The sequence below is a fragment of the Elephas maximus genome, chromosome 18, assembly GCF_024166365.1.
Source record: "Elephas maximus indicus isolate mEleMax1 chromosome 18, mEleMax1 primary haplotype, whole genome shotgun sequence".
NCBI classification, from domain to species: Eukaryota; Metazoa; Chordata; class Mammalia; order Proboscidea; family Elephantidae; genus Elephas; species Elephas maximus.
This window is the reverse complement of record NC_064836.1, coordinates 69345692-69368615: the sequence shown is the minus strand read 5'-3', so window position 1 is coordinate 69368615 and position 22924 is coordinate 69345692. Positions and strand designations below refer to the sequence as shown.

The following is a 22924-nucleotide window of genomic DNA, read 5'->3' as shown; positions in this document are numbered from 1 at the left end:
ACGTACAAGAATATTGGTGGTCAGGGTGGAGAGCTTGGGTAGATTTCCGTAAGTCACCAGGGCGTGATTGAAGCATAAGAACCCCCCCCACTGTTTAACTATTTGCTGCAGGGTCACCTGTGACCCACGGCCACCCCTTGTATGTCAGAGTAGAATTGTGCTCCATAGGACTCTCAGTGCGTGACTTTTCAGAAGTAGATTGTCAGGCCTTTTTTCTGTAGAGCCACTGGGTGGGTTTGAACCACCGATGAGTGCAAACCATTTTCGCTATCAGGGCTACCTTATTTATAGCATAGTTGGGGTCAAACGAGGGTAATGAGGTAAATTACTTTGACATTTACCTGAAATATTGGTTCACAAAGATCATTTATGTTTTTAAAAAATAGGATCGTTTAACTTTCAGAATCTACCAATTAAATAAAATTCTAGGTTAAATGATTTGCTGTTGATGAAAAGGAGTTACAAATCCATTCACAGACTAACTCCAATGCCTGGATTAGCATCTCATTACACCTAAATGCATTTAGATGCAATTTTTAGATGCAGTCATAAATCATCCTTAAAAAGAAATCAGGGAATTAAAAAACAAAAAACTCTGATCTCTTTTTATCCTTTGACTCTATGCCAAACATAGAAAATGTACACAGCCCTTATCTCTACACCCTCCACCCATCAAAAAAAAAAAAAAAACCCATCAAGGACTTTTATATATCAAAGAATTGCACAAGATTTTAATAATGTGCCTGTGACTTCCTTCAGTTATGATATTTGCCTAAACATTTGTAACACAATATTTCCTAAGAAGCAAACTCCACCAAGCTCTCAGAGACTGGGTTGATAACCTTTCCAAGGACTAGAATCTGAAAGGGCTGAGGGGAGGACCAGTTGTCATCAGGTTGATTCTGACTCATGGTGACTTCCTGTGTGTCAGAGTAGAACTGTGCTCCATAGGGTTTTCAATGGCTGATTTTTTTTTTCCCAGAAGCAGATCACCAGGCCTTTCTTCCAAGACACCTCTTGGTGGACTTCAACCTCCAACCTCTGATTTGGCAGCCTAGCACATTAACTGTTTGCACTACCCAGGAATCTGTCGGGGGTAGGGGAGAGGGGACTCCATAAAATCAGCTCAAAGGCAGGAAGGCTGTGTGTACATAGCATCATGTTCTCGTGGAAAATGAGAAAACAAACCTAAAAGGCAGAACTTTTATATCTTTAGATTTTAAACACTGCAATACTGAATATCTCTATTAATCAAGGGGCTACCCACTGTAGACATCATTCTTTATGAGAAGCTTTGTTACTAGGAGCCCACCCTGTTACCTACCTTGTGCCAACGCCTCCTTCTCAGTTCCCTCTGCTGGGAGTTCCTCCCTCTCTCCTCCCAGCTCTGGCAATCTTGAGGAAGAGGGCATTTCCCCCCAGGATACTTGTTTGTGTCTCAAACTAGGTTAAGTGATACCTAACGGAAATCTAAAAAAAAATCATAGTAAGTAGTGTAATTTAAGCACTAAAATCTCTGTTTACTCAAGGGTTTGAAACTACTTCTAAAGTAGGGGACTTAACTCTTTTGTTACCATTGGCATAGACAGTATGCCACTCACATTTTATGCCTCTGGCCCTCAGAGGCAGTGTATTATTCAGGATCTAAGGCATCGAGCGTCAGGTGGGTCCCTTTGGAAATGTGTAAAGCTCATCGGAGGAGCTGGAGCCTCACCGTCCTGTAGGTTGAGCATTCTATCAGGTAGTGATTCCTGGATATGTTAGTTTTATAAACTTTTGCCTTTTTTTCCTTTACTTCTGTGAGATAAGGCCTGCAAGCATAACTCTGGCTTTCCTGTGTGATAGTTAGGGAGGCCTGAAGGGCTTGTTTTGGTTTTTCTGTGTCATATTTAGAAAACCAGAGGTTCCCCATGTAACCTAATGGAAAGGCACCTGTGATAAATTATTTATATAGCTCTTATTGTTACATTGTCATACCACAGGTCGGTGGTGCCAGAGTGCCACTGGCCTCATTTTTGGCTTGTATTACCAGATCACATTTCTCAAGATCCAGATTAAAACAAACAAAAAAACAAAACAAACCTTTTACCGCAAGTTGATTTTGAGTCATAGCAACCCTACAGGACAGAGTAGAACTGGTGGATTTCCAAAGGGTTTCCAAGGAGCAACTGGTGGATTTGAGCTGCCGACCTTTTGGTTAACAGTCACGGCTCTTAAACACTTCATCACCAGGGCTCCAATATCCATATTACCAACCCAAAAGTTAAATACACTCAAATTAGTAAACATGCATTCCAATACTGAAAACACATGCTATCGAAAAAAAAGAAGAAAAAATGTACTAACAAAATTAAAGACATTGTACTATTAAAAAGAAAAATGATTTTCTGTTATTAAGTCCTTGCCATGCTTATTTCCTCAGTAATGTAGCCACAGGCCTGATTAGCCCAACTCAAATTATCATAAATTATGAATTATGAAACACTAGTAACATTTTACTATAAATGAAAACATATTTAAAAGAAATATATCCATCTAGTGGTATACAAGTACCTTCATTGTTAGCATAGGTACGCTATTTTTAGAAAGAAAAAAAGTCAGGGGCATTTTTATTAGGAGTCCCTGGGTGGCGCACATGTTAAGCACTCAACTACCAGGCAAAAGGTTCAGGGTTCAGACACACTCAGTAGTGCCTCGGAAGATGGACCTGGCAATCTGCTTCCAAAAGGTCACTCGTGAGAACCTTACAGACCAGCTCTCCTCTGCACACATGGCGTCACCGTGGGTCAGAACCAACTCAATGGCAATGAACCACAATAACAACGACATACAAACATTCCACACGGTTGAATTCACCTTTAGCCCATTCTATCCACTGGGGAAAACTTTTGAGATGGCAAACTGATGACACTGTAAAGATCAATCGTATTAGTTATAAAGATGTTTAAACTCAGCTAGTATATTAACACTGTGACTTAATCAGTGCACAGTCATTTGTCAAATCTTTGATGCATCTATAATATGCTAGACACTGTTAACAGGTACAGACACAGTTGCTGCCCCTGCAAATAGAAATATGTTCTAGATTTTAGGCCAATACATCAACCATAAAGAAACAGACAAAAGGAGAAATGGGTGAGTTGTAGTTAAGTATGTAAACTACCAAATAAGCACAGCATCTGGCTAAAGGATTTCAAAAAATTTTCTCTCTGTTACAGATTAAATTGTATCCTCCCAAAACATGTGTTGGAATCCTAACCCCTATACCCGTGGATGTAATCCTGTTTGGAAATAGGGTTTTCTTTGCTATGTTAACCAGATCATACGCAAGTAGTTGAGTTCTAAATCTACTCACTTCTGAGCTAAAGAAAGAGCAAAACAGACAGAGACACACACATACAAGGAGAAGAGGAAGACAGAGGAGAGAGACAGATGGATTGCTGGCAGCTACAAGAAGCTGAAACAGACAAGGAAGGACCTCCCCCTAGAGCCAAGCCTTGAATTTTGACTTCTAGCCTCCTGAACTATGAAAAAATTAATTTCTGTTCTTTAAAGCCATCCATTTCCGGTATTTGTGTTACAGGAGCACTAGGAACTAAGAAACTCTTAACAATTATGTCAAGTTACAGAGAGTCATATACTGGCAATGAAACACTCTGGAATCAAAGGATAACTGATAAAATGCTGGGACCTTCTGTTAACGTCTGATACAACAGTTTTGTTTTGTTTTTTTCTTTTAAACTAGGAAATATCAACTTGGACATAAACTTTTATGATTTCAGCATTACTCTAAGACTTCCAAGATCATATATAAAACAAATAAAAATGAATTTTCTCAGGCATGGTCTATTCCCATGACAAACATTATAAGAATTCTGTACATTTTCACTCAGACTGTACTCTAACACAGCATGAGCCCCCCGCTTAGCAGACGGTACAGATGGCAGGCCACGAGAAGCTAAGTGAAAGGAAAGGCAACACCTTTGGGTTATTTTAGAATATTACCTCTTACAACAAGAATTGCCTTGCAAAAGGTTATCAACTGAGATTTAATTTGACTAGATAATTTAACTTTTAATATCTGGTTCCGGATATCACCAGCCAACTTATAAACTTCTTAGAGACCACTAGATATCCAGTCTGAAGAGAGGTTGAGAAATCAGAACTACTGATGGAAAGAGGTTTGTTCATAAAGGTGAAAATAAAGGAGAATATGGATTTATTTCAGAGAATAAAAGGGATACTGTCTAGGGTCCTCTGCGTTCTGCCTCTCTGTGGGGCCTGGTTGGTGTCCTAGCCTAAGGAAAAGTGGGGGAAATCAGGGATGGCCAGTCACCCAAGAGAATGAAATCCTACTGCCCGCTGAGTGAAGGCTGAGTTGTTAGCTGTCATGGAGTTGTTCCCCGACTCATGGTTGCATATTAGACCACTGTGATCCATAGGGTTTTCATAGGCTGATTTTCAAAAGCAGATCACCAGGCCTTTCTTAGTTCATCTTAGTCTGGAAGTCCATCTAAGTCTGTTCTGCATCACAGTAACACCCAAGCCTCCCCTGATAGATGGGTGGTGGCTCTACATAAGGTGCATTGGCTGGGAATCAAACTCAGTCTCCCGAATGGAAGGCGAAGAGTCTACCACTGAACTACCACTACCCCCATGAAGACCAAGTTACTCCTTGCTTAAAAACCTCCTGTGGCATCCCATTCTAATTGAAATGCAATCCAAACTCCTTTCTAAAACTTGAAGGCTTTACATAATCTCCCTCCTGCCTACCTCCTGACTTCATCTCCTCCTACTCCCCCGTGCCCTCTTCTCCAACTACCAGTTTTCCAACTAACCACACTCTTCTCACATTGAGTTTCCTTCATTGTCTTAAACACTCCACATTCATGCCTGCCTCAGGGTCTTTACAGCTGCTGTTTCCTCTCCTGGCTAATCTTCAATTCACTCTTCCTCCTGATCTTCACTTGCCTGGCTCTTTTTCATTCACATATCTTAGTTCAAATATCCCTTCCTCAGAGAAGCTTTCTCTGACTGAGCTAAAGTAGTCTCCCCCTTCCCCTCTCTGCCACACCCCCTGTTGTATTGTCTTTGCAACACCTATTCTATCTGAAATGTCCTTACTTGTTTATTGACTGTCTTGCCCTCAAAAACATATGCTCTATAACAAACAGTAGGGGGTTTGTCCTGTTCAATGCTACATCCTATTCAATGCAACACCTTCTGTTACATGGTGGATACTTAGTAAATATTAGTTGAACTTGAAAGTCTCAATTTAGGGGTGACCGTGCAGGAACTCACCAAACATTCACTGCCAAATCATTCTCTGCTCCCTTGTTGCCTCTGTCCCCTGGGCACAATGACCCATGGCCCACAGCCACAGCAACTCCAAGTCTGCTCCTACAACCTGTGGAAGGTTAGAGTGACCCCAGCACCTTTGGAGGAACATTCAACTTCTTTCCGATCTCCTCATCTAGAGCATTTAGTCTTCTTATCTCCTAAAGAGCTTTTCGTTCCTAATGAATAAACAGTAAATAATGTTTAAAGAATCCTTCAAAGACCAGCATTAGATGCAACTGAACAAAATGATGCCATCTGCATCCAGGTGTGGGGGTGGGATGGGGAAGAGAACCTTTTCACATAAACAGCTTCTCAGTGTTTATGATGAGAAAATTCCCCATGGGCTGGGTGCTTTCCTAATAACCAATGAGTGGGAACAAGCTGAGGACACATTCATTCTTCCTGTCTTAGTCTTCTAGTGCTGCAATAACAGAAATACCATGAATGGATGGCTTTAACAAAGAGAAATTTATTTCCTCAAGGTAAATTAGGCTAAAAGTTCAAATTCAAGGTGTTAGCTCCAGGGGAAGGTTTTCTTGCTCTGTCAGCTATGGAAGGTCTTTGTCCTCAATCTTCCCATGGTTGAGGAGCTTCTCAGGCACTGGGACCCTGGGTCAAAGGACATGTTCTGCTCCTGGTGCTGCTCTCTTGATGGTATGAGGTCCCTAAGTCTCTGCTTGCTTCTCTTTCATGTCTTGAGAGAGAAAAGGTGGTACAGGCCATACTCCAGGGAAATTCCCTTTCCCTTGGATTAGAGAGGTGACCTGAGTAAGGGTGGTGTTATAATCCCACCTTAATCCTCTAAACATAAAATTACAATCACAAAACGGAGGACAGGAGGAAGGGCTAAGGCGACGAAGTAGTCAGGCACTTCCGGCTATCCCTCTTACAACAAAGACCTGAAAAAAATGAGTTAAATAATTATATGTATGACAAGCTAGTAGCCCTGAACATCAAAGGCAAAGTTAGAAAACAGACTGAGCTACAGGGGGAGGGAGAGACGGTTCAGAAGCGGTGAGGGGTTGCCAGACCTGAATCACCGGGAACCTTCTGGGCCCATTCCGTGGAGCAACCACGGTGGAGCTGGCAGTAGCATGCTGGACACAGTTTCTTCAGGGAGAGACAGCGAGCCCCACAGCCTACTCACAACTCCAGAACCAGAGAGAACGGCACTTTCAGCAAAAACTAAGTACTTGGTTTATTTTACTGCACCCCCAGCCCCCAAGATGTCTTCAGTGGCTGTCGATTTTCTTGGGCCTGAGATAGGTCCTGCTGCATGTCTTGAGCCATTCTCCCAGCCTTGGAGAAGGAATAAATTAACAGCTGGGGGAAAAGATAATCTGCCAGTTCCACTAAGCTGGAGTGCTCAGGACAGAAGCAGCACCTCTCCAGGCACAAACGGTCCATGTACTTTCACCCTTGGATGGACCTGTGTAGGCCCATTTCAGGAGAACAGAACAGGCCCTTGTTGGCAGACTGCAACTGTTCCAGCCGTGCAGTGTAGAGGTGGATGTCTGAAGTTTGACACCACTTTGCCTATTAAACAGGGTCCTCATCTACCCACATAGCAGGCCTAAGGACTGGTGGCTCTACGTGCGTCACAGAGCCACCCAAAACAGGGTCCCAAGATAAGAGGTGCCTCCCAGTCCATACAACCAAAAGCATTGGATGCCTATAGTAGAGCTTCAGAACCCACCCATGCACTCTAGGGAACAGGGACAAGCTTGTCTCACATTCAGGGGATGGTTGTCAGCCCCCTGCCTTGTTCACAGCATGACCACCCTGCTGCATTCGGACACCTGTACCTACACCAATCACCCCTCCCCCTCTAAGAGTGTAGGACAGAGCCTGTACCACACACACTTGATGACCAACGACCTAGACACCTGAGCTGAATCCATACAAGGTAACACCTCTAGCCACCTCATGACAGGACGTTAGAGCTTCAAATGCAAAAAATAATCAAGCTAGCTCACTCAAGCAGCCTATTTGGGTATATCAAAACAAAACAAACAAGAAGCTAGGATACAATGAGCAAACATAAAATTAACTAATACAATAATTTATAGATGGGTTGGAGACAACAGTCAATATGAGACCACATAAAGAAGCAAACCACGATTGCTCCAACAAGCTCTCAAAACCAAGAATCAAGGAATCTTCTGGATGAAGGTATCTTCCTGGAAACACCAGATGTAGGATACAAAAGATTAAGATACAGAACTCCTCAAGACATCAGGAACAAGATCAGGCAAAACACAGAACAAGCCAAGGAAAACACAGATAAAGCAGTTGAAGAACTTAAAAAGGTTATTCAAGAACATAAAGAAAAATTCAATAAGCTGTAAGGCTCCATAGAGTCACCAATCAGAAATCCAGAAGATTAACAATAAAATAACAGAATTAGATAACTCAACAGAAAGTCAGAGGAGCAGAACTGAGGAACTGGAAAGCAAAGCTACTGAGACTGAAGAAAAAACACTTGGCACCAATATACTTGAAGAAAAATCAGATAAAAGAATTAAAAAAAAAAATGAAGAAACCCTAAGAATCATGTGGGACTCTATCAAGAAACATAACTTACAAGTGATTGGAGTACCACAACAGGGAGGGATAACAGGAAATACAGAGAGAAATGTTGAAGATTTGTTGGCAGAAAATTTCCCTGATATTGTGAAAGATGAGAAGACATCTATCCAAGATGCTCATCGAACTCCATATAAGGTAGATCTCAAAAGAAAGTCAACAAGAAATATTATAATCAAACCTGCCAAAACCAAAGTGAGAATTTTAAAAGCAGCTAGGAATAAACAAAAAGTCACCTACAAAGGAGAGTCAGTAAGAATAAGCTTGGACTACTCAGCAGAAACCATGAAGGCAAGAAGGAAATGAGATGACGTATATAAAGCACTGAAGGAAAAAACTGCCAGCCAAGAATCATATAACCAGCAAAACTGTCTCTCAATAGGCGTCTGGGGTCTTAAATGCTAGCAAGGGCCATCTAAGATGCATCAATTGGTCTCAACCCGCCTGGGTCAAAGGAGAATGAAGAACACCAAGGACACAAGGTAACTGCGAGCCCAAGAGACAGAAAGGGCCACATAAACGAGAGACTACATCAGCCTGAGACCAGAAGAGCTAGATGGTGCCTGGCTACAACTGGTGACTGCCCTACAGGGAATGCAACAGAGAACCCCCGAGGGAGCAGGAGAGCAGTGGGATGCAGACCCCAAATTCTCACAAAAAGACCAGACTTAATGGTCTGACTGAGGCTAGAAGCATATGCCCCCCTGAGCTTCTGTTGGCCCAGGACAGGAACCATTCCCGAAGCCAACTCTTCAGACAGGGATTAGACTGGACAATGGGTTGGAGACGGATGCTGGTGAGGCGTGAGCTTCTTGGATCAGGTGGACACTTGACAGTATGTTAGCATCTCCTCCCTGGAGGGGAGATGAGAGGGTAGAGGGGGTTAGAAGCTGGCAAAATGGACACGAAAAGAGAGAGTGGAGGGAGGGAGCAGGCTATCTCATTAGGGGGAGAGCAATTGGGAGTATGTAGCAAGGTGTACATAAGTTTTTGTGTGAGAGACTGACTTGATTTGTAAACTTTCACTTAAAGCACAATAAAATTTTTTTTTTAAAAACTATCTCTCAAATATGAAGGTGAAATTAGGAGATTTCCATATAAACAGAATTTTAGGAATTCGTAAAAAACAAACCAAAACCAGAAGAAATACTAAAGGGAGTTCTTTGGTTAGAAAATCAATAATATCAGATATCGACCTAAGACTAGAACACAGGACAGAGCAACCAGATGTCAGCGCAGATAGGGAAATCACAAAAATAAATCCAGATTTTAAAAAACGCCCAAAACAGGGAAACAGTGATGTCATTATGTAAACGAAGACAAAATTAAACAATAAAGATGGACTAAGTAGTCACAAATCTTTCATATGCAGAGGACGTCAAGGCGATATAAAGAAATAAAAGTTAGGTTTAAACGTAGAAAAATGGGGTAAATATTAAGGTAACCACAAAGCAGACTAACAATCCTACTTATCAAAATAAAATACAAGAAAAAAATAAAGACTCAGTAAAAACAAAATCAACAACAACAAATGAGATGAAAAGACAATATATAAACTCCTCGGCACAAAAAATTAAGTGGGAAAAGAAACTGTCAACAACACACAAAAGAAGACATCAAAATGACAGCAGTACACTAATATACCTATCCATAATTATGCTGCATGTAAATGGACTAAATGCACCAAGAAAGACACAGACGGGTCAGAATAGATTAAAAAAAAAAAAATGATCTGTCTATATGCTGCCTACAATAGGCACACCTTAGACTTAGACAAAAACAAGCTAAAACTCAAAGGATGTAAAAAATATATCAAGCAAACAACAATCAAAAAAGAGGAGGAATGGTAATATTAATCTCCGACCAAAGAGACTTTAAAGTTAAATCCACCACAAAGGACAGGAAAGGATACTATATAGTGATTAAAGGAACAATATACCAGGAGGATATAAACATATTAAATATTTATGTACCCAATGATAGGGCTTCAAGATACATAAAACAAACTCTGACAGCATTGAAAAGTGAGATAGACACCTCCACAATAATAGTAGGAGACTTCAACACACCACTTTCAGTGAAGGACAGAACATTCAGAAAGAACCTCAATAAAGACACAGAAGATCTACATGCCACAATCAAACAACTTGACCTCATAGTCATAAATAGAACATTCTACCCAACAGCAGCCAAGTATACTTTCTTTTCCACCACATATGAAACATTCTCTAGAATAGGCCATACATTAGGTTACACGGCAAGCCTTAACAGAATCCAAAACACTGAAATATTACAAAGCATCTTCTCTGACTATAAGGCCATAAAAGTAGAAATCAATATCAGAAAAAGCAGGGAAAAGAAATCAAACACTTGGAAACTGAACAACACCCTGCTCAAAAAAGACTGGGTTATAGAAGACATTAAGGAAGGAATAAAGAAATTCATAGAGCCCAATGAGAATGAAAACACTTCCTATCAGAACCTTTGGGACACAGTGAAAGCAGTGCTCACAGGTCAATTTATATCAATAAATCCCAATGCCGTCGAGTCAATAAATACACACGTACAAAATGAAGAAAGAGCCAAAATCAAAGAATTATCCCTATAACTTGAACAAACAGAAAGACAGCAACAAAAGAAAACCTTAGGCATGTGAAGAAAGTAAATAATAAAAATCAGAGCAAAATTAAATGAAATAGAGAACAGAAAAACTGAAAGAGTTAACAAGACCAAAAGCTGGTTCTTTGAAAAAATTAATAAAATTGATAAACCATTGGACAAACTGACAGAAGAAAAACATGAAGGATGCAAACAACCTGAATAAGAAATGAGATGCGCAATGTCACAACAGACCCAATGAAATTAAAAGAATCATATCCAATTACTACGAAAAATTGTACTCTAACAAATTTGAAAACCCAGAAGAAAAGGATGAATTTCTAGAAACACGCTACCTACCTAAACTAACACAAACAGAGGCAGAACAACTAAATAAACCCATAACAAAAGACGAGACTGAAAAGGTAATATAAAAACTCCCAAGAAAAAAAAGCCCTGGCCCAGAAGGCTTCTATCAAACTTTAAGAGAAGAGTTAACACCAGTACTATTGAAGGCATTTCAGAGCATAGAAAAGTTGGAATACTCCCAAACTCATTCTACGAAGCTAGCATATCCATGATACCAAAACCAGGTAAAGACACCACAAAAAAAGAAAATTATAGACCTATATCCCTCATAAACTTAGATGCAAAATACCTCAACAAAATTCTAGCTAACAGAATTCAACAACATATCAAAAAAATAATTCACCATAACCAAGTGGGATTCACACCAGGTATGCAGGAATGGTTTAACATTAGAAAAATGGGGTTTTTTTTGGGGGGGGCGGTTATCATATAAATAAAGCAAATGGCAAGAACCACATGATCATATCAATTGATGCGAAAAGGCATTTGACAAAGTCCAACACTAATTCATGATAAAAACTCTCAGCAAAATAGGAATAGAAGGAAAATTCCTCAACATAATAAAGGGCATTTATACAAAGCCAACATCATCCTAAATGGAGAGAGTCTGAAAGCATTCCCCTTGAAAACGGGAACCAGACAAGGATGCCCCTTATCACTGCTCTTATTCAACATTGTGCTGGAGGTCCTAGCCAGAGTAATTAGGCTAGATAAAGAAAGAAAGGGCATCCAGATTGGCAAGGAAGAAATAAAAGTATCTCTATTTGCAGATGACATGATCTTATACACAGAAAACCCTAAAGACTCCTCAAGAAAACCACTGAAACTAATAGAAAAGTTCAGCAGAGTATCAGAATACAAGGTAAACATACAAAAATCAGTTGGATTCCTCTACACCAACAAAAAGAACATCGAAGAGGAAATCACCAAATCAATACCATTTACGGTAGCCCCCAAGAAGATAAAATAGGTAAAATAGGAATAAATCTTACCAGAGACGTAAAAAACCTGTACAAAGAAAACTACAATACACTTCTGCAAGAAACCAAAAGAGACCCACATAAGTGGAAAACCGTACCTCACTCATGGATAGAAAGACTCAACATTGTAAAAATGTCTATTCTTCCCAAAACGATCTATAGATACAATGGAATTCCGATCCAAACTCCAATGACATTTTTTAATGAGACAGAGAAACAAATCACCAACTTCATACGGAAGGGAGAGAGGCCCTGGATAAGTAAAGCATTACTGAAAAAAAAGAACACGGAGCGGGGAGCCTCACACTACCCGATTTTAGAACCTATTATATCGCCACAGTAGTCAAAAGAGCCTGGTACTGGTACAACAGATACATAGACCAATGGAACAGAATTGAGAATTCAGACGTAAAGCCATCCACATATGAGCAGCTGATATTTGACAAAGGCCCAAAGTCGGTTAAATGGGGAAAAAACAGTCTCTTTAACAAATGGTGCTGGCATAACTGGATACCCATCTACAAAAAAATGAAACAAGACCCATACCTCACACCATGCACAAAAACTAACTCAAAATGGATCAAAGATCTAAATATAAAATCTAAAACAATAAAGGTCATTGAAGAAAAAATAGAGACAATGCTAGGAGCCCTAACACATGGCATAAACAGTATACAAAACATTACTAACAATGCTCAAACACCAGAGAGGAAACTAGGTAACTGGGAGCTCCTAAAAATCAAACACCTATGCTCATCCAAAGACTTCACCAAAAGAGTAAAAAGATTACCTACTGACTGGGATAAAGTTTTTAGCTATGACATTTCCAATCAGCGTCGGATCTCTAAAAGATACGTGATACTGCAAAAGCTCAACAACAAAAAGACAAATAACCCAATTAAAAAATGGGCAAAGGATATGAACAGGCACTTCACTAAAGAAGACATTCAGGTGGCTAACAGGTACATGAGGAAATGCTCACGATCATCAGCCATTACAGAAACGCAAATCAAAACTATAATGAGATTCCATCTCACTCCAACAAGGCTGGCATTAATCCAAAAAACACAAAATAATAAATGGTGGAGAGGTTGTGGAGAGACTGGAACACTTAAACACTGCTGGCGGGAATGTAAAATGGTACAAACACTTTGGAAATTGATTTGGCACTTCCTTAAAAAGTTAGAAATAGAACTACCATAAGATCCAGCAATCCCACTCCTTAGAATATATCCTAGAGAAATAAGAGCCTTTACACTAACAGATATATGCACACCCATGTTCACTGCAGCACTGTTTACAATAGCAAAAAGATGGAAGCAACCAAGGTGCCCATCAATGGATGAATGAATAAATTACGGTATATTCACACAATGAATACTATGCATCGATAAAGAACAATGATGAATCCGTGAAACATTTGATAACATGGAGGAATCTGGAAAGCATCACACTGAGTGAAATTAGTCAATTGCAAAAGGACAAATATTGTATGAGACCACTATTATAAGAACTCAAGAAATAGTTTAAACGCAGAAGAAAATATTCTTTTATGGTTACGAGAGTGGGAGGGAGGTAGGGAGGGAGTCGGGTATTCACGAATTAGATGGTAGACAAGAACTATTTTAGGTGAAGGGAAAGATGATACACAATACAGGAGAGGTCAGCACAACTGGACTAAACCAAAAGCAGTTTCCTGAATTAACTGAACGCTTCGAAGGCCAGCGTACCAAGGGCGGGGGTTTGGAGACCATGGTTTCAGGGGACAGCTAGACCTTTGGCATAATAAAATCTATTAATAAAACATTCTGCATCCTGCTCTGGAAAGTAGCATCTGGGGTCTTAAATGCTAACAACCTAACCTAGCCTAAATGCTAACAAGCGGCCGTCTAAGATGCATCAATTGGTCTCAAGCCACCTGGAGCAAAGGAAAATGAAGACCACCAAGGACACAAAGTAATTATGAGCCCAAAAGACAAAAAGGGCCACATAAATCAGAGACTACATCAGCCTGAGACCAGAAGAACTAGATGGTGTCCAGCTACAACCAATGACTGTCTTGACAGGGTACACAACAGAGAACCCCTGAAGGAGCAGGAAAGCAGCGGGATGCAGACCTCAAATTCTCGTATAAAGACCAGACTGAGACTAGAAGTACTCCAGAGGTATGTTCCCCAGACCTTCTGTTAGCCCAGGACAGGAACCAATCCCAAAGCCAACTCCTCAGACAGGGATTAGACTGGACTGTAAGATAGGAAAAGACACTGGTGAGGAGTGGGCTTCTTGGATCAAGTAGACTCATGAGAGTATGTGGGCAGCTCCTGCCTGGAGGGGAGGTGAGAAGGCAGAAGGGGACAGAAGCTGGCTGAGTGGACACTGAAAAAGAGGGTAGAGAGAAGGAGTGTGCTCTCTCATGAGGGGGAGAACAGCTAGGAGTATATAGCAAGGTGTATATAAATTTTTGTATGAAAGACTGACTTGATCTGTAAACTTCTACTTAAAGAACAATAAAAAAAAAAAAAAGTGGAGGACAACCACACAATACCAGGAATCATGGCCTAACCAAGTTGATACACACATTTTTAGGGGGGACATAATTCAATCCGTGACATTCCACCCTTTGGCCCCCCAAAAGTCACATCCTTGCAACATGCAAAATATATTCACCCCATCATATCATAGCAAAAGTCTTAACTCTGAATCCAAAATCCAAAAATTCTTCCTCATCTGTGAAGTCTAGAATAAGGGTAGAAGAGGCACAAGCTAGACATTTCCATTACAAATGGGAGAAACTGAAGGGAAAGGAGGCCAAACAGGCATCAAGCAAGTCAGCAGAACACTGTATAGTAGCCCTCCAAGCTTTGAAAATAATCCTTTGTTCTCCGAGACAATTTATACAATAACCCTGCTCTCCAGCCTCTAGGTATTGGCCACACGCTCTGGATTTTGAGTGGAGCCCCATCCCACTCCCCTGCCCCTGGGGCCCTGGGCTTCAGCTCCGCCTTCCAGGCCCACTGGGACAGCAACTCTGCTCCGTCAGCTTTAGACCCACTATACTCCCAGTCCATCTGAGTGGCAACTCCACCCTTAGAAACACCAGAGGTCATGGCTCCACCCTTTGAAACCCCTGAGGTCATGACCATACCTTTTTGAGACTGAGGTAGCTAGGCTCCTTGTGTTGTCTCTTCAGATTCTGCTTCCTGGTTTCTTGGCCTCTTGGCCCCTGGGGCCTCGTGCCCACATCTGCCCTACTGGGGCAAGTGTTCCAAAGCTCTGTAGCTCCACCGATAAGTGCCTAGAGGCACCCTACTCCGCTAGGAAGCCTCCTGCGCAGCGGCACTCAGCTCTCTAGCTCCATGGGTCTGCTCCAGCACCATCTCACGCTGGTCACCTGGTTCTGCTGCTGTTAGTTCTCTACTGTTGCCACTTCTCTGTGGCTGCAGGTTCTCTGCTGTGCTGACACTCTGCCGCTGTCGCAACTCTATCCATTCAGTTTCAAAACCCCTTCCACATTTTAGGTATCTGTTACAGCAGCAACCCATTCTCTACCAAATGCTGTCTTAGTCATCTAGTGCTGCCAAAACAGAAATACCAAAAGTGGACAGCTTTAACAAAGAGAAATTTATTTCCTCACAGTAAAGTAGCCTAAAAGTCCAAATTCAAGGCATCAGCTCCCGGCGAAGACTTTCTCTCTCTGTCAGCTCTGGAAGAAGGTCGTTGTCCTCAATTTTCCCATGGTCGAGGAGCTTCTCAGGCGCAGGGACCCCAGGTCCAAAGGAGGCGCTCTGCTCCTGGTGCTGTTTTCTTGGTGGTATGTGGTCCCCAACTCTCTGCTTGCTTCCCTTTCATCCCTTGAGAGAGAAAAGGTGGTACGGGCCACACCCCAGGGAAACTCCCTTTGCCTTGGATCAGGGAGGTGACCTGAGTGTGCGGGTGGCATTACAATCCCACCCTAATCCTCTCGACATAAAATTACAATCACAAAATGGAGGACAACCACACAATACTGGGAATCACGGCCTAACCAAGTTGATACACACATTTTTGGGGAGGGACATAATTCAATCCATGACACTTCCCTTTTGCAGTGGTCCAGGAAGGGGAAAGTCCCTGGTCAGATGCAGAAGGCTGTGGTAGCAGAAACAGAAGCTGGCCATTCCCACCTGGATAACCAAACACTCTCCAGGAAAAAAGAAATATGGACATAGGGAGGCACCCTAGCTCCCACTGTTCCTTCCTCTCACTTATCCTCATAACCTTACTCACAGAATCTCATTCCTTCTTAGCCCAGCTGGATGACAGCCGAGTTCCTTACCAAGTCGGAGACATTACTGCTTATTCATTGCTGAGAAGTCACCATACAGGTGACTTCTGCTACCCCACCACGGTGCAGGAATGATGCTTCTGACTCCCTGATATGGAACCATATTTAGAATTCCCTACTTGAACACTCTCATGGCCTATGAACACATTCCATTCTATACATTAAGCTCACTGCAAATCATATATGTTTTTAACCCATAAGGGTTAGCTTGGGAACTGTGATGTGTGCTGTTACACATTATAGCTGGGAAAGACAGGAGATAGAGGTTAATTTCAACTGTGAGGGTGGAGATGTGGCCCTGAAAAGTCTTCTTCCAGGCAAGACATGAGCTTATTTAGCATCTCCATTGTGAATAAAAAGACAATTTCATGGTGTGCAGCTGGGAGGATGAATAAGAACTTCAGTGAAAATATATTCAGAATAAAAAGAACTTTTGGAATACAAAACATCGGAAATAACATAACGTCCTGGATTTGGTCAGACACGGCACACGTAATTGGTTACATGAAAGATCTGAGGACAGAAGACACCTAATTGGTGAAAGTCAGAAGGGGTGAAAAGGAAAAGAAAGGCAAGAATGTTGATTACCTGTTTAAAAACCCAGTCTTAGGGGTAATTAGGAAGGTATATTCAGATTAAGATGTATATATCAACTGAGAGTGCACAAGGCAAAGGAGAAAGAGGTGCATAAGGAACTGAAGACTTTTTAAAGAATGTATGCTATGGAGTGTTAAACCATTGCGTGGGAGAAAAACTTGGTGATCTGCTTCTGTAGAAAATACAGCCAAGAAAACCCTACAGAGCAGTTTGACTTTGTAACATGGGGTCGTTCTGAGTCAGAATCAACTGGACAGCACCCAACAACAGCATGATAGGGAGGCTTCCTGGGATAGTATAAAGCAGAGGCGATTCAGACCATTATACGATCTATCATAAATCACCTAACTAGGGCTGTCTCAGTTTTTTAAACTATAAAATGGAGCAAAAAAAAAAAAAAAAAAATCTGTCTCATAGGGTCCCTGGGAAGATTAAATGAAATGGCATATGTGAACACACCGGGCTCATAAAGGGTGCCACACATGTGTTGTAGTTCCCTCACCTTCCTGTTAAGCATTGCCTAGGACGCATGTTAGATCTCCGGGTTCCAGCCCAGATGGAATCATAAAGTCTATGAAAGCCATCTGGCAATCCGCATGGTTAACAGATGATGCCTATCAGGGAGATGTGGGAAACACTGCGTTATTTCACTTCTCCTCCCAAAAGGTCCCACATGATGCAGACACTGAGAAATCTCCAACGGGAGAGAATGGCTGCGAAATTCAGTCCTGTGACGACGCTGAGCTCTGGGGTGAGAAAACTTGAGAATGGCCCCATAGGGTTTTCTTGACCGACTGATGTTTTCTAACGCTGTGTGTCTGGATGGCACTCTTCTGCAATACTGTCTGCCCCTTTCTGAAAGATTTTTCCAAGATTGCTACTAATTTTGGGTTCTAAGTGCAAATAGGATATTTCCAACAAAACTAGTGAAATGTAATCAAAACAGCATGTCCATTTTACCAAGCCATTAGAACAACACATGGTACAATCTGAGACTAGGACACTCAGGGGCTACAGTAAAAATAACTGTTCAAGGAAAGGGCCATCACGCAGTGAACGAAGTCACAGTCCAGCACACCAACGAACAAGAGCACATTAAGAAGCCAGGTCAAGGTAATACAAGCACTTTCTAGAAAAGTTGTCCTTATAAACCAAAGTTGCCATTATTTAAAGTGCTGCTGAGGAACTCAGCCTTAGTCAGAGAGGACAAACTAACCAACATTACCTCAGGGTATCTGTTTTGGAGATCTTGGTATGAAAAGCCATCTTCAGTGAGAGCAATTAAGGAGCCACAGGAATGAATCTACAAATGTCAAATCAGCATGACTTCAATGGAAAATATCCTGGCAGTCTGGCCAGATAGTCCCAAATATTTAGCACCTCCATGTAAATAAAAAGACAGTTTCATGGTTTGTAGCTGGGAGAGGAAGTTGGAAGACGGCAAAGTCAAATATCCCAATAGCGTAATAGAGGTGGCCATCAGAGACCTGGAGAGGAATTATGCTACCAGAAGGTCAGGGTGGAGGTGGCCAGCACATGTACGAGGCTGCCGGGGCCCTCGGCCACAGAGGCCCATCTGCAAGGTTTCCTTAACCACCTATCTAATCGCAGTACTCAGACGCTCCTCGTAAAGCAAATATGACTGCTTAGTTGAGAATTTGGGAGTTTGGTTTCTGGTATTTAGGATGTTATCCTCCCCCCTCCACCTCTCACTCACTATTTTTAAACATTACCTTTGAACAGCAATCTCCACCACCATCCTACCCTCCCCTCACCCCCACCCCCGTGATCTACTGAAGACCCTAAGAGAAAGTGCTTTGAGTTTGTTCTTGGACACCGCTTTTTCTAGATGTTGTTTTACGCTAAAATAACAGCACACAGCAATGGAGTTGATCTCCAGAGCCAGCGGCCACAAAACGACAAGTTTCTTCTTTTTTATCTTGAAAATTAACTGCAACCCAAACATTGCAGTTTTCTTAGTGCCACCCGTTACATTCCCCCCAAACTGCGTCGGTGCCTGTTTTGTTAGGTGTAGTTCTACGGTGGCGGGAAGAGGGGTTCTCCGAAAACTTTCTACGGTAAAAGCCAAGAACATTCCCGACCCCTCGCCTGCGTACAGACCCTTCCAGAAGAAAACAAGAGGGAGCCTGCAGTTCGTCAGCCTGGTCGGTTTCTCCAGCTCGCAGCCTTCTCTTTGACTTAAGAGGGTCCGCGAGCAGGCTCTTGTCGGCTCCCACTGGGGCTCCCCATCTCGTTCTGGCCCTCCAGGCGGCTCCGGGACCTCCAGCCACCGCACCCGGGCTGGCACAAGGGTCCCACCGCCCCCCGCCTCTGCCCTCCACCTCCTAAACCCAGGGGTGCCGCTGGGGCAGAGCGCAGAGGGCGATTCCTGAGGCTGCAAGGGTGTGCGGCGCGGCGGGCAGCTTAGTGCGGCCCCCTGCCAGCCCGCCAGCCTGCAGCCTCGGAGGCGGTAAAGCCCGTGGGTCTGGGCAACACAGACCCCAGGCCACCCCGACCCTCCCTGGCCCGGCTCCGGAACCCCAACCTTCCACCCTCGCGATGCAAACCCGTTGCGAAGCCAGTGCTGGGAGTTACCCGCCGAGGCCCAGGCGTGAAGACCACAGAGGCGTCCCGGGGTCCGCGGCCGAGGACGGCCGCCTTCTGCGCGCTGCTAGCCCGCCGCTCTCCGCCCTCCCGCTCCAGCCGGCTGCTGCCTCTCCTGCGGCGCTTGTCGCATCGGGCCGCCCAAGCCCGGGTCTGGCGGGAACCGGAGGAAGGTGGCGTGGGTCAGGGGCGGCGTGGGCACGATTCATTCACCCGGGGCAGGGCGGGGAGGGGGACGGGAAGGGCGCAGCGCCGCCCGCAGCCCGAGGCGCCCACTAGCCTGCGCGCTGCCCGCCGCACCCGGGACCAAAGCCGAGGCGACTGCGCCGAGCGCCCCGGGAGTACGGGGAAGCTCCTCCTGCTCAGGGGCTGGCGCCAGATGCGCAGTGGTCGCGGCCGCCCCAAGTTCGCGGAGGAAGGTGCAATGCCGGGGGAGGCTGCTGGGATCCCCATCCGCCGGGGCCGTAAGGCAGGAGCGCAGCTGAGCCCCTACCTTTCGGGGGGGGGGGGGCGGACACCAAGCGCGCGCCCTCGCCGGGCGTCCGGGACAGGAAAATCACTGGGGAGGGAGGGCCGAGGAAGGCGGCGGGTGGCTTCCGGACAAGGTAGGAGTATCGATTTGCTTAGCCAAAAAGACACTGCCCTGCCATCCCGCCCTGATTTGTTTGGAAAGCTGCAGGAGCGAAGTGAGAAGCGGCCCGGGTGCTCCCAGTCCCCGCCCCAACCATCCCTTCCCCCTGGGCTGGCGGGTGGCAGAAGTAAACGCAGAGGTTTGGCGCACCAGGGACGGAGTGCGACAGGAGGCGATTGGTTCCTACCAGAAGAAAGGGGTGCTCAGAGTGATCCATAATTCCTCGGCTCTGCCCGTCAAGAACAATACATTTCGGTAACCCTGGTGGCGTAGTGGTTAAGAGCTAGGGCTGCTAACCAAGAGGTCAGTTGTTCGAGTCCACCAGGCGCTCCTTGAAAATGCTATCGGGCAGTCCCACAGGGTTGCTATGAATTGGAATCGACACCACGCAATGGGTTTGTGTTTTTGTTTTTTGGAGAACAAATGTGGGACGTACATTCTTTCTTTTCTTTTTAAAGTAGCGCTGGTAATAGTAACCCTCTCTGGGGAAAAAACATTAATAGTGTCCTCATACTTCGACAGCTCTGAATAGTTTGTACAATTTCAGTTGTTCAAATAATTCATTGTCTAGCAGATTCAGTTAATAGCTGCAGCCTGTAGGCACTGAGGAGTATAATCACATGCCATCAGATGACCCCAGAGAGCCTCAGACTGGGATCTAGTTCAAAGCTCACCACGTGTCAATCACTAGAATAAAGTCCGTTATCTGTGATGGGCCTCCTGATAGTTGCCTTAATTATAATAACAGCCCTAGAAAGTAGCACTTTTTTTATTTTACCAGTTTTCCTAATCAAAAAACTGAAAGGGTTCAGCTAAAAGAGGGAAGGCCAGAAAATCTGTATCCTTTGCTCTTTCTACAAATTGCTGTTGACATTGTTGTTGTTAGGTGCCCTGCCCTAGAGCCAGTTCCAACTTATAGCCACCTCATGCACAACAGAAGGAAAGACTGCCCGGTCCTGTACCATACTCAGAATCGAGGCTATGTTTGAGCTCATTGCTGCAGCCATTGTGTCAATCCGTCTGGTCGAGGGTCTTCCTTTTTTCCGTGACCCTCCACTTTACTAAGCATGATGTCCTTCTCCAGGGACTAGTCCCTCCTGATAACATGTCCAAAGTAAGTAAGGTGAAGTCTTGCCATCCCGGCTTCTAAGGAGCATTCTGGCTGTACCTTTTCCAAGACAGGTTTGTTCATTCTTCTGGCAGTCCATGGTATATTCAATATTCTTCACGAACATTATAATTCAAATGCATCAATTCTTCTTTGGTCTTCCTTATTCATTGTCCAGCTTTCTCATGCATATAAGGTGATTGAAAACACCATGGCTTGGGTCAGGTGCACCTTAGCTCTCAAGGTGGCATCTTTGCTTTATAGCACTTTGAAGAGGTCTTTTGGAGCAGATTTGCCCAACGCAAAGTGTCTTTTGATTTTTTGACTACTGCAAATTTTTTTTTTCCATGAGTGTTGACTGTAGATCCAAGTAAAATGAAATCCTTGACAACTTCAATATTTTCTCCATTTATCATGATGTTGCTTATTGGTCCAGTTGTGACAATTTTTTTTTTTATGTTAAGGTATAATCCATACTGAAGGCCGCAGTCTTTGAACTTCATCCGTAAGTGCTTCAAGTCCTCTTCACTTTCAGCAAGCAGGGTTGTGTCCTCCGCCTATCAGAGGTCGTTAATGAATCTTCCTCCAATCCTGATACTGCATTCTTCTTCATATAGCCCAGCTTGCCTTTGACATAACCCACACCAATTTCATAATTTTAGATGACTCGTGAGATATCAGGGTAATGAAAGGTATTTTGGGAAGTTGCCTATATGAGCTAAGTTTCCTTGAAGCTTACTTTGCTCTTTTAATTTGTCCTGAGTTTGTTTTTGACCTCTTGTTGGTGATCTACAAAATGAAATCTGTGCTACACCTCATCCTCTCTGACCTTCCCAGGTTCTTTGAACCTGCAAAACCATAAGCTGAGAGGGGAGGCTATGGCCGGATAATGCCTTCCACTGTTGTTAGGTGACCTCTGCACTTCTTCAGTTCAATAGTGGCCATGAAGCCAACTCTTCACCTGAGCTGGTTCAAAGTCAACCTCCTACACTGACCTATTTAAGAACTTGAGCAACTTAACCTCAGTGTACTTCCTTTTTGTCATCTTAAAATGAGATCTTACTACCTATCTTGAAGAGTTGTTAGAAGGATTAAAATAGTGATGACGTAAAGAATGCAGCACAGTAGATGGCATAAAATTATCCACTCAAAGAAGTCTAATACAGCCTGTAAAAATAATAACTAAACGTTAAGTACTAGTCATTGCCCACCATGGGTCGGCTGTTTTCCATGCATCAAATTTCTTCCTCTTGTTCACCCTGCAAATTGGTAGAAATGAAGAAATAGACTCAGAAGGTTAAATAATGTGCCCAAGGTCATGTCACCTATTGGTGCTGTGATTCAAATGAAAGTCTTCTGTGACCAAACTCAGCTTTCTTTCCAGGATGCCACACCAATATGTCAGTATGTGAGGGGGGAGGCACTTGATCAGTGTTAATGTTTGTTTTTTTGAATGCAGGACACATTGTATGGGCACGTCATTGGACACTGTGGAAAATTTGAGGATTTCTGTGGATGTTGACAAAGTATTAAGCAGGGAGATGAGATTATAGGTGTTTAACCCTCTCTGGATCAGTGTTTTTGGTATTTGTTTTGGGGAAAACATCTTCACAATGTAAAGATTTGTAACTCAGCTGTCTTGTAGAAGATTTATTCTAATAAGATGAAAGGGAAGGGGCCAGGGAGTAGGAAAGGGCTTTGAGGACATGCAGGGCCTTTTAAAAGCCCTGAAGTCATACTATCAAGGCATTATACATATAGGGCTGGCCCTGTTTGCTTGGTGTGTT

The 22924-nt window shown here is 43.3% G+C and overlaps 1 protein-coding gene across 17 annotated transcripts in view; it reads right to left on the bottom strand.

Annotated features, from left to right (window-relative positions):
• The window catches only part of ST3GAL6 (ST3 beta-galactoside alpha-2,3-sialyltransferase 6), a 106607-nt gene extending 86315 nt beyond the window's left edge, over nt 1-20292 (bottom strand). For 6 of the 17 annotated variants that reach the window (XM_049858399.1, XM_049858397.1, XM_049858400.1 and 3 more), the window contains exon 1: nt 19390-19792. The gene's annotated coding sequence lies outside the window, so the exon portion shown is untranslated. The other 11 variants (XM_049858389.1, XM_049858384.1, XM_049858387.1 and 8 more) reach the window with 11 other exon arrangements.
• Between the last annotated feature and the right edge of the window lie 2632 nt (nt 20293-22924).